At 43.2% G+C, this 13,432-nt stretch overlaps 1 long non-coding RNA gene across 2 annotated transcripts; it reads left to right on the top strand.

Annotated features, from left to right (window-relative positions):
- The first annotated feature begins 234 nt into the window (after nucleotides 1-234).
- On the top strand, nucleotides 235-10,457 carry LOC149917126 (uncharacterized). 2 transcript variants are annotated; one of them, XR_016468890.1, is made up of 3 exons: nucleotides 235-259; nucleotides 2,096-7,434; nucleotides 8,891-10,457. It is a non-coding gene; the product is annotated as an uncharacterized LOC149917126 (long non-coding RNA). The 2 variants fall into 2 exon arrangements; XR_016468889.1 differs by lacking the exon at nucleotides 8,891-10,457 and adding an exon at nucleotides 7,922-8,612.
- Nucleotides 10,458-13,432: the final 2,975 nt, after the last annotated feature.

Below are 13,432 nucleotides of genomic sequence, written 5' to 3'. Positions count from 1 at the left end.
TGGGAAATAACAAGAGGGAATAAAATGAGAACTAGTTTGTGGAACATTTATAGCAGAAATGCTATCACAGCTGGAAACAGTGATTGAGCACCTGGTGGAAGGCAGGACCAGCCCAGGGGAGCTCAGGTGCATGCAATGCAGCTGAGTGACCGGAAGGGATGGAGCCAGGATCCACCCCTTCCCAGACCTCATTTAAGGGTTGGCAGCGAAGGTGAGGTCATCTTCTGGGAGATTCCTGCCTGCTGGAGGCCTTCTGAAGGTAGGCTGCTTCTTTTCTTTGTTTCTGTGCAAGCAGTTGTGACATTTGAGTAAGCCTTCACTTGTTGCAGTCTAGGACTTTGTTGCTCTGCTGTCGCTGCTTTCCATCATGTAATGCAGCTTTAGTAAATGCTATGCCATGCCCCTGGGTTGTATTTTGGCTCACTGGAGAAACATTGCTGGTGAGTCGGGGGAGATATTGAATTAGAAATCAGGAATTTTAATGGAGTAATGGGGCCAGTTTTATAATTGAGTACCCTAATCATAAGAGCGAGTGCTGGGTGTTTGTGGAAGTTGAAGCACTGTATTGTTTGATTTGTGGATTTGGAAGGCAGTGGGAGAAACTATTTTGATGATATATAGAAGTGCAATTGTTAATGGTGCAGTTGTTAATGGTATATGGAAATGTAATTGAGGGTGTACAAATAGTGGAATTGTGAAAAAACAAACAAAAACAAACAAACAAGCAAACAACAACAACAAACAACGGCAAAGAGGTTAAGGAAAACAGTGAGTTTGGGATATTAGAGTTTGGGTCGGCACGAGAACACATCCCATCCCCACCACAGCTTGTAGGAACAATTTGGAGTGAGAGAGAGCTGGGGGCTGGATCCTCCTGCTGTAACTGTGCAGGGTGTATTGCTTGTGAATGGGGATGGGATGGGACAGTGAGAGTGAGAATAGCCGTCATCTGCAGAGATCTTGGGAAACCTGACATCCCAGTGTAAGCACTGGAAGCTTGGGGAGGGAAGGGGAGCGGGTGAACCAGGAATTATTAATGTTATATTTCAGTAATGATGAAAGTCTGGCAAGTGAAAAGGGTTTGGAAAACACAGGCTGAGGAAGGCAAAGTTGAGCAAGGTGTAACAGGGATGTCCTTACCTAGAAGAAGAGGTAAGGGGGAGCCTGGAAGGGCTCACGGAGAGTTCCACCCCCACTGGACTGAAGGCAGCTGGGGAGGCAGGGTAAAGAGTTTATTTTCTGATACGGGTGCCTCTTACTCTGTGCTAATACCCGTAGATGATTTCTGTAATAGTTGTAGGAGCTCTGGCAAGAGAAGTTTACTTTTTGAGGACCAATTAAATACAGGTTAGGTGAACAAGTAGGAATATATAAATTCTTGTACATGCCAGGTTCTCCAAAACCCTCATGTCGTGTCATGTCATCCAAGGCTGTTATGGAACAAAGGGGTCTAAATTGAAACTGAGCAGACCCCCTGGTTGTATTTTGGCTCACTGGCGAAACATTGCTGCTGAGCCATGTCATGTCATTCTAGTTATGAAAATGTCTAGTTTTGTCTTCTGTAGATTTTGTAAGATTAAGAGAATGCAACAACTTCTTTTCCCATGAGGAGAAAAAAAACCCTCTGTTTTGGAGAGTTTTCAGCTGGTCTTTTCAAAGTAGTTGAGTGTTCCTGGCAAGAAAACAGCCCTTTGGTTCCTCACCTCTCTGGGCAGCCAGCTGATGGGGATTTTCCATGCACAGACTGTTCCCTCTTCCTTGACCTGGACTTATTCCTTGTTTAGAGAAATCTAGTCTTATCTTGGAAAAAGAATACTAAGGGCTCTCGTTCATCTCTTGTCAGGGTTAAATGAAAGACAACAACAAGGCATGAGGGTTTCTGGGGAATCGCAAGTATTTCTGATGTGTTACTGCTTATTAAAAATTCTGGGTCTGGAGTTGAGGCAGATTGGTTGGTGTTATTCCCTTTCAGCCTTCTTAGGATGGCATAGGGACAACTCGGAAAAATAGAAAAGGGCCAGTTTTCCCAATCTGCTCCAATCATTTTGCTTTGAAGCTCTGAAATCGGGATTATGTTCCCCATTGTTTGTTTCAGTGCATGCCTCCAGGCTTCCCTTATAGCATCACGTGGCACCACGTTGCCCCTGTAGAGGGGTCGGCCAGCATTCCTGCATGGGGATGTTTTGCATGGAAAATCCATGGAAAACACCGGGAAGTAGAGGCCAGGAAGTCAGTCCAGACTCATATAGAAGACTGAGCAGGAGCTGCAGCTATCTGTATGGAAGTCAGAAAGCCTATGTTCCAAATGTAGGGAAATGCCCAAAAATATGAGGAACGTGCCAACTACTGTGAAAAATGAACAAGAGCGATGCTAATAGAAAAAGGTGAAGTACTCAAGAGAAGAAGCACTAATTGCAGGCTCAGCAGTGCACATATTAACCTTTGGGTATGTTGAAAAATATTCCAGCAACAAGTGCAAATTCCTGCACAGACTGTTAGAAACACCTTGCTCTTATTGCTCTGGCTGCAGATGGACATGGTGAAAATGTGAGCATCTGGAGGCTGTCCCCTGTCTGATGGGACAGACTGTCATCGCTTTTATCCACTGCTGTCACAGAATGGTGGGTCAGTATTCCCCACAAAGCTGCCCTCGAGCAGAATATGCCATCAGCAGTACCACAGTATGATGAATTAACCATGGGCTACTGTTAATAATGCATTTGTCACATTACCTTATCACCACAGTAACTTGTATCGTAATAAATTAGTCAAATCCTGACCTGCTTGTGTGCAGCAGGAGCAAGGCAGTTCTCCTGCATGAACATCTGGGGGTTTGCTCTCCATTCCTTTATGCCCAGAAGGTTGGAAGAGACCTCTCAGATCCCCAACCCCAGTCCACCCCTACTATGCTCACATCCCTCAGTGTCACGTCTCCATGGATCTGGAACACCTCCAGGGCAGCTGTGCCAGAGCCTGATGAGTCTTCCTGACTTATCTCCAACTTGAACTTCCTGTGGTGTAACTTGAGGCCGTTACCTCTCATCCTATCATTGGTTACAAAAAAATCAGTGGTGGTTTTTGACACATCCAGAAAGCTACATTTAATGGATGAGTGGAGTGATGGAGCTCTTTGCTGGAGAAGCCCAGCACTGTACCTGCACCAACACAAAGCCCACTGGCAGGATGTATTGTGCACCACTCCTCATCTGAGCCGTTCTGCTTGTAGTAACATGATTACGTGGCTTAAATGAAATTAAGCTGTTATCACAATATCCAGCTCCTTTCTGAACCTCTTGTAAAGCAGCCTGCCAATTTCTGCTCATCTCTTTAAAAGCACACGGGGCCTGTGGCACAGTACAAATGGATTTAGCTTCTGCTGCGGTTGACTAGCAAACTCACCATTAATTATTGATCTGGCCTGTCAAGCTCTAACATCAATTATTGCAACCAAGGCGCACAGGTCTTTGGAGTTAAAACCATCTGTAACCTTTGCAGGGAAAGGGCTTGCTTTTTTTTTTTTTATCGCTCTGGAATACTGTTTTTCTTGTACAACACATCATGATTCCTTTATGTATGAGCTCCACTCACACGTGGCTGTCTCCCAACTCAGGTAAGCCTCTGGGCTGATTAAATAATGGTAGTAGATGGCCCATAGTCAGATCCTTTGATAAGCAAATGGCTGCTCACTTCTGGAACTGATGCTTGGATCCCCGGGTGTCACTATTTTTTCCCCTCTGTATGAATATCTTTCTGTTTCAGGCTTGTAAGAATATCTTTGCTTTTCATCTGTATTTCAGCTTTGAGATAGGTAGAAATGGAAGCTAGGGCCATCAGCGGTGGGAGGTGAATCAGATGACATTTCCCTGGTGTAATCAGATTCAGATTTATACTTCTGGAAGATGGGAAAATGACTCTGACAGAGCCCTGAAGTCCTGAGCTGAGGAAATATGTTTTTGTAATTGCATTTGTTGATGAAGAAAGGATAAGCAGAGGATAGAGCAGTATTTCCTCTCTGACTGATTCAAGAAATATTAGCTTGCCAATTTTAGAAAATATGAAAAATCACCTTGTAGTTATTAGCTGGGAGTTGCAATGAATTACAGAGTCCACAGAGCAATATCTTTGAGAGCTTTTACATAGGCACATTTCTTAGCACTGAAAAACAGAGAAATAATTCTTCACATGGGGTTTGTGGGTTTGCAAATGAAAGCAATGTTTGCTCTCTGCAACACGAGTGCATAGAAGACCCGAGTCTTCACTCTAACCTCAGTGTGGATGTTGCAATCCACAAAGTAATGCTCACTCTCTACCTGTCTGTGGGTCCAAATATGTTCCAGAAGTGCTGCTGGATCCCAGGTGTGGGCAGGGAGCTGCCAGGCTGTTTGGTCTCCATTTCATTTCAGGTTGTATGGTTGGATTGGGAAATCCTCTGCCTTCAATATTTTTACAGCACCTATTTTGAGACAGCCTTCATCCTCTGGTGGCATCATGTGTTTAAGTGGATGTGTTGACAAAGAACTAAGAAGAAACTGCAAGGTTTGAGACTGGAGACGAGCTACTGGGTGTAACTCACAGCATCAATTTTTTACCTTCAGGATCTTCCATCAAACATAAACCAGCAAAGTCCCACTGTTCAGTGTCTCACTAAAGCTCCTGTCCCTTGACACAAAGGGAATGGAGCAGCCCGAGGACAACGCACTTGTACATCCAATGGGGAGGAACAGCTGACAAAATCTTATTCAGCAAGGGCTGAGCCATGACAGTGACCTGCCATCCCTCCATGGCTTCAGCTCTGTATCAGCCAAAAGGAAATGCTCAGATAAATACTGAGGTCAGGGGAGCTGATCCGACTGCAGCCCAGCCTGATGGAAATTCATAACGAATGACTTCACTATGGCCTGTGAGTAAGCATCTGACCTTAGTGATGGGGCAATTGAGTCAATGGTTAGCAGACCAGCCCTTGCAGTCTTACAAACACAAAGCTGCAGAAACAGAACTCTCAGAAGCTGGCAGGCTACGCCTGGATTCCATGCTTTGAAAACCAGCAGCAGCTTTCAGTGACTGATTCAACCTTCTGCCAAAGGCAGCTGTCAGAGGCCACCAGGGCTGGAGGTGCACGGTGCTATGCCAATGCACAGGGCTGCCTTTGTAAGCACACTCCCACGAGCTGATACCTCCCTCCTGCCTCTCCCCATGGGCCAAAACTCCTTTTGCAGGTCTGTTTTCTATAGGAGAAATGACAACAAATTATGCCCAGCTCTTCTCTTCACTCTATGCAGCAGATAGGGGAAGCTGAAGAGGTCAGTGGGCAGCAGCTTCCCTTTGTAAGAGAAACAGAGGAATTGCTTCTTCTATTCTTCAATCCAGACATCAGTAGAAATAAATTTAGCAGCAATTATTGTGCCTATCTGGAATACTTAGAGCAGCTGGCAGCGCTGGGAGCATCCCCATACATCTCCTGCTGCAATGATGCACACGGCTTTCTTGCAGGTGCAGGTACGTGTGCAGTGCATCTCCTCTTCAGCAGTGTGAAGAAAGCTGCTCCTGGGTTTGGTATGTCTCCTGGAAGTGAAACACAAAGGATTGAAAATTACAGACCATGCTTGGAAAAGCAGGCGTGCCAAAGGTGGATTAGTGAGAGTGCTCATGCCCTTAACAAGCTGGATTAAAAATAATATGTCTCATCAGAAGGTTTGCTTCCGTACAGGGGCGAAGCCAGCAGTGAAAATGTAAGGGAAGGAAAGCTCATAGGAGATGTGTCCAGAAGAAACAAGTTTCCCTGACTTTCCTTTCAAACTGGGGGAAAAAACTGGCCTGGGATTCATTTTTGCCTCTGATTCAATATAATAACTGACTTTGGCAAAGCTATTTGCCATTATGGCCACTTGTGCTAGCAGCTCTATCTCAGTACTTTTAAAAGTCATTATCTGTTAAGGCTTCTGCAAATATGCAGTGAGGCTGGCAATGCCTCATTAAAGCACTGAAAAAGAGTATTATAAATTTTATTGCCTCTGCATTACATGTTAATGCCATAATGATACAGATCCGTTCAGAATGTATAAATTTCCTTATTTCAGCAAGATCTCATGTTTTTCTGGACAAACTCTTGAGGAAGGCATGAAAATGAAAACGCCATTAGAATTCAAGCACAGAAGTCAGACCTGCTCCATTTTTTCCACTTAAGGAAGAGGCTTGCTCTAACCATGCAGAGAATGTATTTTAAAATGTAACTGCACTGAGATGTCAGGACAAATACTATTCCAGCAGCACTTTCAGGCTATGCACTTATCTCTGATACTTAACTGCCAGCACACTATTTCTCTGGAGGCACCTTAACTTTTAGTTGAGAGTCTCTATCCAAGCACACTAAGGTCAAGGGAAAGATTATCACTGGCTTCCCTCAAACCTTTTGTCAGGACAGCTAGATTCTTGTTTTGAGAGGATACGTTTGTTAGTGGCTGAGAAAAATGGGTTATTATTAAATGGTGCTGAAACACAGAGGTTCACGTGATATAATTCTTTATTTTAGGGACAGGCCTCCAGCCTATCTCTGAGAACATGCTGTTTGCTGCTTAAGCTTGTAAAGCTGTCCATACAAAAATAGATGCATTAGAAAGAGTTTAATGCTGTGAATTTTTCAAAGTTAATAATGTTTGAGAGACAAATCTTGTCAATACTCATCACCTGTGCCTTATTCCATGTAAACCTGAAATGGGCTCTAGGTAAATGAAGATAGATAAATTATTAGCCTATAGAAAACCCCATGGGCTGGGATTTGTTCCCCCTGTTGTTCTTCTCTGCAGGTCTTTGGTTGTGGTGAGGGATTTTCAGGACATGTATTCTCCTTGGTGTGCATGTCAGTCATCTTTGTGTGTGACTTTGCATTTGTGTGCGCATCCAGGGGAAAATAAATCGCCTTTCTATAGCTTCTCAGAAGGAGTTAATCTGTTTAGGATTGAGCCACCCATCCTATCAAATGGGAGGAGGTTGCATTAAATGATAGGGATGCTGGAACATCCATGTGTTGGAGTTTCATGGCCACACCGTCATGGCGAGGGAGATATAGAGCAGGGACACTAAGATGACATTATCACTAGAAAGACAGATTTACCATTATCATTTCCAGTGATTTAATTCATTATCATTCACTTTGAGTTAATGCAGAACTGCAGTCTGTATTTCAAAGTCTACATTTCCATATAGATAAAAATACCACTTGCTCACAAACTGTTCATAACCTCTCCATTCTTTTTGGAGCTAGATTTCTAACCAGCACCATGGGAGGCTCTCCTAACCCTGCAGGAGAAGGATGTTCCTACTTCAAGCTGTCCCCTTGAGCTGGGACAACATACATTGGAATGGAGGGAGCAGGTCCATATCTCTCAGCATCCAGGAACTTCTCACTGGGATGATGGATCCAAACTCCAGCTGCAGGTTGGTTCCTGGCCATCACACACCCAAATTCTGTACAGCTTCTTTCATCCTTGTGACCCCAGTGGAGAAATGTTTTAAAAACAGAGAAATAAAGCAAACGCATTTAGGAGTTGTCATTTTAAAGGCTGGGTGAAATCTAAAAAAAGAAAACCAAACAAGGAATCATAGGAAAATCTTACAAAAATGCAAGAGGCCCCTGAGTGTTTTGATCACTAAAGCTGCCCTAAGGTGTCACCAGACGTTTTTCTCATCATGCTGGAAAATCCCTGCCCTGGGATAGGTTTGCTCTGTTTTGCTCCAGGAGGGTTGGTTTGGCCTTGCTGAAGCTGAGGGTGGAGCTGGGAGTGAAGTCTGCTTCATGGTTGAACTGTGGCTTTGATCTCAGCTATGGAGAGACTATCACCTCTCACCATAATTTGGGATCTGCCACAAGTATTTCAACTTCAGGCTTTTTTTCTTCCCCCCCTTTTCCTTTTCTGTGCTTTAGGTATTTTCCTTCTCTGCCTGGACTCTCTCTCATAATTTTGGGAGTTTGACCTCTGAGCAATGTTGGCAGCTGTGTATGCCAATGTTGACATCCCAACCGTGTACAGCTACATCCAGCTGCACAGCCCACAAACCTCTGCAGTCAGAAGGTCAAACCACCCCAGGAAAAATAAAAACTTTCAATTTGTCTACTCCCAACACCTTTCATTTTAAAACCTTAATGCTTTTAAGAACACAGCTGGCTCCTTTCTAGGGGCAGCTCAGCCTTTTGCCAGGCCTGGCACTGCTGCCTCTCATCCCCAGTGAGCAGGTCAGCGGGGACAAAGCCTTGGCTCAGGACACCAGTACTGATCAAATTCACAAGATGCATTGAGGCCAGGGAGTTGGCTCTGAATAATTCCTCTTTGGACCAGGATCTACGTGAAATCAGTCTAAGCCTAATTCTTGCCCTGTCCTGGATTCTACACAGCTATGTGTACTTGGTAAGGGGTCAACCTGGCCCCAGGGAGCCTAAGAGGTAAAGTTAAGTATGTTCTTGCCATTGAATTACTGAAACACCAAGCCCTTGAAAGCAGCAAATGCATTATACAGAACCTACAGAACATAAGATTAAAATCAGGGAAGAACTGTTTCAATTTAGACTTGTAAATTAATGTCTTGTCCTTAGATACATAATTAAGGGATTTTTTTGGGGGACAGACTGATGTTTATTAAATCATAAGCATCACTCATGCAGTGCTTCATTTCTTTAAAGCTATTCTGCCCAGAACAGGGGGTTACAGGGCACCAGAGATACCAACAGCATGATACTGAAATGATTTCACCAGCACCCGGAGATAATATTATAATTTTCATTAAATCCCTCTTACAGCAGCACGTTTCGATGCCTATTTCTCTCATCCACTGCTGATTTTCAAATCCAGGTCTCCCCAAGAGACTTCTGCAATGCTTACTGTGCATTCTCTTGCAGCCTCAATGCACTGTGAGGATAAGAGGCTGCCACAGGTTAAACCATGGGAGTTAAGGCACTTGACACGACTTGCATACACAGTGATGGACAGATGAACGAAACTGGGATCTCTGATACTGCTGTGAGTTGACATTCTCTGAACTTTATATCGGTGGGAACCGAGTAGCCCTGAATGTTTTGTAAATTGACCCTCTGGTTCAGAAAAGCCAAAGGCAAATTTAATGTAAGGTTAAGCAAAGAGGTCAAAAATGATCTGGCTATAACGTGAAGGGGTGAAAAAACAGCCTGGGCTTCTCAAGGTTCGTTCTCAGGCTGGGAATGGTGAGGCTGGCTTGCTTCAGATCACAGCTCTTTGGATCCATGCCAAGGAAGGCTCTTCTTGTTTAGGTTGGTGTAAGCAAGTGCAGCATCTGACCAAGGACAAGAGGCTCATCCACACGAGGTCTTTAACAATATCAGGCAGAGCACTTATCACTTTTCATTAACATACAAAATGGAGCCAAAAAAGGCAGAGCACAGTTTGTTCCATTTCCACTCTAATGAGATGCGTTTCATTATTTTCCAGATCATTCACCCTTGGTTCAATTTAAGTTTATTTTAAGACAGGATAATCAGCCTTTTAACTAGAGAATCCCTGGTCTCCCACTGCTCACTTGCAGTTGTGCCTAATCAGGTAGAAGGAGCATTTCTGCTCTGTGTAAAGACAGGACTGATGCTGACTTTAAGAAAACCAGAGCGGGCTGCCACGATGTGTTCAGAGACATGGCACAGGTGCGTTGTGCCATAATAAGTGCTATACTGTGTGTCCAAGAAAGAGGCAAAGAACCCTTGGGTATGTAAATATGAAAGTGAAGAATGAACTCCGTCCACATCCTCATTACATTTTCTACATTTAATTATTTTCAAATAAGGAGCTGCAGCACTACCAGAAGAACCAGGAACTGCATCCAGCAGTTCCTGCATCAGGGTTTCAGCACCTGTTATCACCACCGCCCTGTTTGCTTCATTTGTGTACCTGTACAGCACAGAGGAAAAGCACTCAACCCAGATCCAGGAAAAGAATATGAAATGGGACATGAATACTGGTAATAACAATTAGTAATTTGTCCAAGACTGAAACATAAAAAAAAATTTCTCTTAAGAAATCATCTTAAAGATGGGTAGAGAATAGACTCTATTTCTCTGTACTTTACCAGAGAACATTTTGCACCACGAACACAGGAGCTTTCCAGGTAGCTGAAGAAGCCTTTGATTTTGATCTTTGTTCCCCAGTCCTTATGAAGTGGTGATAGAAATGGAGATGAGGCAGAGATGATAGTTGTTGGCATTCTGCACTGGCGCCTGAGAAGGAGAAAAAGCAAATTTTTTGCATGTTTAACTCTGCTCACTTCACTAGGGATGCTGCTGGCCTCGTAAGGCTATTGTCTTGGTACAATATGTTTTTGTACTTTTATGAATGGGCTATTTATGTAGATTCTATGGAAGATCTTCATCTGCTGAAAAACAATGGAGAGAGATGAGGATCTCTTCCACAGGGTTACAGATGTGAAACTGGAGGGTCCCATGAGTACTTCAGAGATAAAGTCCATTGTCCTTAGATTCAAATAGAAGGAATGTTCAAGTTTTAAACAACAACAAAACACAACTCCACTATTTGTTGTCTTGAATAAACTTCTGTGTTGCGTTTTCTTTCTGTAGGTGAGAAAACAGCTTCAGTTTCTTTCTTCAAATAACAAAATTCTTCAGGAATTCATGCATGAGCTTGGGTCACATTGATCCCAGTGGGGCTGTAGCTTCCCAGCAGGAGGACCTTGGTTCTCACCACCATAAGGAACGAGACTTCATTTCCACCTATCTATATAACAAAAGGTTACTATGGCTTCTGAGTGGGTACGTTAACAGCGTGAGTGTGTTTGTACACTCACCAGGAGATCTGTCATGAATTAAACTATGGCTGGTATTCTCGTGTAAATTTCACACTTGTAAAGCAGTCATTTTTCTCCCATCGTTTCCCTTTTTATTGTGCGTCATTTTTTGTGCCTTCTTGGGTGGTAAATAATGGTTGAATTTGTGACATAGGCATTGGTCAGGTTCCTAGAAGACAATTATGGACACCTTCTTTGATGTGCTGCACAGCACAGTCCAAAGAAACCAAGTCATTATTTCTGTCTTCAGCTCATAAAACGCATTTGAAGTATAGACTATCTCTCAGGGAGTTATTGTCTTGGTGCACTGAAATAAAGACCTCAAAAATCGACACTCCCACACATTTTTCCTTTCTCGTAGACTTCAAACAATAAAACTGTTGAGCCATCATCCTCTATGTTCAGTTTGCTCTACTTAAAGCATGGGTATTGGCCCAGGCAACAAATAACATCAGTGTAGGGGTTACTATACAAAGAAGGGTTGCATTTAAGACTAAAATACTGCTGTCTTATGTAGCATGATAAATGGACCCTTTTACAGCTACCTAGCCTCTCTACCTGAAACCCAGCTGTTAGAAGAGTGTCCTTGCACCACCTTTTCGCCTCGATGACATTTCTGGTTTCAATTGGGCTTGACTGAAAGACCTCACAGTAGGAGAAAATCTGGCAGTCTTACGCCATCGTCTGTGGTAAGAACAAGTGCCAAAACAGCTTTGCATCACTTTCTGCAGTGGGGCATGGGATAACGAGGAGAACAGAAATAAAAGGATTAAGGATTGTGGGAAGACATGATTTTCCATCATTGGGAAGTGCCATTTTTAACCAGCTCCCCCACCTGGCTATAGGCTTTTGGGCTCAGGGCAGGAGGATTGAGCACTCTCCTTCCCCTGGCAGGGGGAGGATGAAGCAGCAAAGCCTGCTCCCTATCTTTCTTTCCCTCAAAAGAGGTAAAAACCGAGATCTTCATCTGCTGAAAAAAATACATTGTGGATATGGCTCTTCTCCAGCCACCTGTGGGCCTCCATCTACCTCATACACGCTCCCAGCGCTGTGGGCTCCAATCATGTTGCCATCTCCTTGTGTTGGTCCCACATCATTCTCCTGCCCATATGCAGGAAAAAGTGTTTTCTCCCATTTTTTGGTCTTACAGACCAAGCAAGCACTTAACCCTTCATCCAGCTGGCAGGGACCAAGGCAGAAGCACTGAGTTAGTCAAAGCTTGGAGCTCCTGTTCCCTTGCTTGGTTTTTTCTTATTGTCTGTAGTGATGTCTGCATATCCTACCCACCAACATGCTGGAAAAAGCATAAATTCTCCCTAAGATTATTATTCTTCAATGCTGAGAGTAATAACAGGCCAAACAGTGCAATTCCTGGGCTGTGAACTACAACCACATCTCCATGAGGTGCTGCAAGAACAATATTGCTTCTAATAGATTAATTTATCTTCTATCAGCTATGAGTATGGCATTGTTTCTGAATTCCTTTTCATAACTATAGATGCTTAGCTGCCTCTTAAAATTCATGGGAACAGTTTTCTGGTGGATCTGGGAGAATTGCTTTAGCATCATTTTTTCTCTCTGGGGACATTGTTCTGGTGGCTGAGACTGGAAGACATTTCTAACAACAACAACAAAAAAGGAGCTAATGAGTCATCCTCAACTATGAAAAGGATTAAAATATTTTTAAACAGAAAGTAGTTATTAATAAAGTAAAGGAAATGATAGGGAGTTATTGCACTTTGAGCAAATAGACCAACACGACTTCCTCCCACATAGTACTTACTTTGATGATACTCTCCCTCCCCCTTAAATCTTATTTTTATTCCTTCCTAGCTTTCTTTCAAAACCTGTTTCCAAAGTGTTTCAGCACAAAGCTCTGGCTAACCTAGCACCCGCCTTAGAACTGAAAGTGCCAGCATCTCCATCCTTCCGTGCTCATAGCCAAAGGTTGTCTGCCCCAAGGAGCTCTCTTTGAATAAATAATGGTGTCACTGACACTTTCCGTCGTTAAATCATTTCAGGAGGCATTTTACACACAACTGACTTATTTTTTTCCTAGCAAATATCATGACGCGCTGTATTTTTCTCCTGATAAGTTATGAATGCACTTTAACTACTCAAAGTACTTTGGTTGCTTTCCAAAGAAATTCAAAGCAATCCATCAGAGTTAAGGCAGGTACTGCTGAAGTGCACACTCCATACAGCTTGAGTGCTTTCTGACAGAAAAGCATTTTTACAGGAACTTTGCAACAGTGCTCTTTTTTCTCTCAACAGCGCTCCAAATCAAAACGTTAAACCTGTCCCCAGCTAATCTATAAGATTTCGTATAGCCTTGGCTCTCTAGCTGTTTGGATCACATTTTTCTGGTGTACTCTGCTTCCTTTGCCAGTAATAGGATCCTACCACTGGAAACGAGCCCAAACCTCAGGTTTAATTTTAGTTCATGATGTTCTGTTGTTGTGATGGTCACTTTGCAAATCAGAATTCCCCTCAGCTACCAGTTCATAGTTATTGTTACAAATCCTCTGAAGAGCAAGAACGCAAAGGAAAAACATCCTTTTTAATCTTGAAAACATAATGCTGAATGGCTGGAATGCACGTAAATGGAAAAAAAAAA

Source organism: Phasianus colchicus, chromosome 8 (assembly GCF_987193195.1).
Source record: "Phasianus colchicus chromosome 8, bPhaCol1.hap1.1, whole genome shotgun sequence".
In the NCBI taxonomy this organism is placed as follows: Eukaryota; Metazoa; Chordata; class Aves; order Galliformes; family Phasianidae; genus Phasianus; species Phasianus colchicus.
Note: the sequence above shows the minus strand (reverse complement) of the source record. Positions and strands in the feature narration are given on the sequence as shown.